Below are 2,060 nucleotides of genomic sequence, written 5' to 3'. Positions count from 1 at the left end.
GTCTGCCGTGAAACGGCCGCTGTACTGGTCCATCGTGGTGAAGAGAGAGCTGAGTCAAAAAGCGAAGCTCTCGATTTACCGGTCGATCTACGTTCCCACCCTCATCTATGGTCATGAGCTTTGGGTCATGACCGAAAGAACGAGATCACAGATACAAGCGGCCGAAATGGGTTTCCTCCGCAGGGTGGCTGGGCTCTCCCTTAGAGAGAGAAGCTCGGTCATCCAGGAGGGACTCAGAGTAGAGCCGCTGCTCCTCCACATCGAGAGGAGCCAGTTGAGGTTGCTCGGGCATCTGGTAAGGATGCCTCCTGGACACCTCCCTGGTGAGGTGTTCCGGGCACCTCCCACCGGGAGGAGGCCCCGAGGAAGACCCAGGACACGCTGTCTCTCGGCTGGCCTGGGAACGCCTTGGGGTTCCCCCGGAGGAGCTGGAAGAAGTGGCTGGGGAAAGGGAAGTCTGGGCGTCCCTTCTGAAGCTGCTGCCCCCGCGACCCGACCCCGGATGAAGAAAATGGATGGATGGATGGATGGATGGTCAAAAGACATTTGATTATTGGTCAAAATGCATTGATATAAATTGACTTGCAATTGAACTGCTTCTACCTCTTTCTAAAACTAAAGTAGAAAACAGCTCATAAAATAGGACTCGCCTGTTTTAAACTCAATACAGCAGTTTGAGTAACAAAAATAAAATCCAAAAAACAAGTTTTGTCCTTCTTGAACAACTTTCTATATCAGTGCAACAGTTTGATCTACAAAATAAATAAAAATTATACTTTTCATGTCTAACAGACACCTTAGCTCCTCACTGTTAACTCAGTCTCACTTTCCAGCCCTGCATTCAGTAATTTACCAAACATGAGCCATAAAAAACACTGAGGCAAAAAGCCTAAATGTTTTTTTCCCTGTCATTTTCAGCCACAAATATTTAACTAAAATATCTATGGATATGTGTTCTGCCTCCCTCTGACTCTCTGCAGCCTGATGTTCCTGCATGGATTCATGTATTTACAACAGACACTACAGTAATGTACAGTGTCAGAATGTGAACTAAATATAAAAAGTATGTTTTTATCATACAGAATGAGAATTTAAGCAATTTAATTTTCAGATGTATACATCATTATACAACTCAACTCTATTTACTGTGTAGCAAAAATTTTCACTAATTTATTTTTAAACCTCTCCTCAAGCACTTTTCTTATTGCCTCCTAACCATTACCCTTAAAGTGTGGAAATAATGAAAAAAATATTGTAACGTTGAAAGAAATCAACCTGACATCAGTCTTCACCTGTTCTCCTTTCTGGTTTTATTGTAATTAATATCATTTTTATATCTTCACACTCTGAAACTCCACCTGGCTCTCCTATGCCTTCCCTGACCTGCTCCTCTCATAATAAAATAGTTTAGTTTATTTAAAAATTAAAAACAGTTAATACATATTTCAATAAACTAAATGAAGACCTCACCAGAGCTTCTTCACCTTTCTTCAACATCATTCTAGCACTGTGCTGTTCTCCTAAATATATAATATAATATAATATAATATAATATAATATAATATAATATAATATAATATAATATATAATTACACGTTAAGTGGTCGTGTATGATCAGATGTTGCTCACTTTACATAATAAAAAGGCTAATTTCGCTGCTGTTTCAGTCTCATTCTGATTAAATAAATCATTGTAACTAGACTAGCTAACTTTTAAACAAAGTTAGCAGTAAAATTTTGGACATGTGACTATCCCAGAATTAAAACGGCTTAACCTAAAAGATTTAGTTCTATATACGAAAGTAAACTGACAACAAGATGTTATAACCGAGCGATATTCATAGCAAAATTCCTGACAGACAGTTTACCTCCTTCAAACGGAGTTTCTGACTCCGTCTGCTGCTGCCTTTACTCTGAGCCGTTCAGAGGGGGGAGGGGGAGGAAGCGCTCCGCTGAATGCGCTGTTGTGCGCCTTCAAAATAAAAGCACGCGAGTGGAAGATTTTAAAATTCTTCGCAACAGCGAATTGGGGGGGAAGAATGTGACTCTCTCCAATATTGG

The 2,060-nt window shown here is 40.3% G+C and overlaps 1 long non-coding RNA gene across 1 annotated transcript in view; it reads right to left on the bottom strand.

Moving 5' to 3' along the window:
• Nucleotides 1-904: 904 nt before the first annotated feature.
• LOC106955647 (uncharacterized) overlaps nt 905-2,060 on the bottom strand; it is a 4,982-nt gene continuing 3,826 nt past the window's right edge. Inside the window, exon 2 of the long non-coding RNA XR_001426626.1 lies at nt 905-1,867. This is a non-coding gene — a long non-coding RNA (uncharacterized LOC106955647). The remainder of the gene's footprint in view (nt 1,868-2,060) is intronic.

Source organism: Poecilia latipinna, unplaced genomic scaffold (genome assembly GCF_001443285.1).
Source record: "Poecilia latipinna isolate Pla-1442-1.1 unplaced genomic scaffold, P_latipinna-1.0 Scaffold755, whole genome shotgun sequence".
Classification (NCBI taxonomy): Eukaryota; Metazoa; Chordata; class Actinopteri; order Cyprinodontiformes; family Poeciliidae; genus Poecilia; species Poecilia latipinna.
Note: the sequence above shows the minus strand (reverse complement) of the source record. Positions and strands in the feature narration are given on the sequence as shown.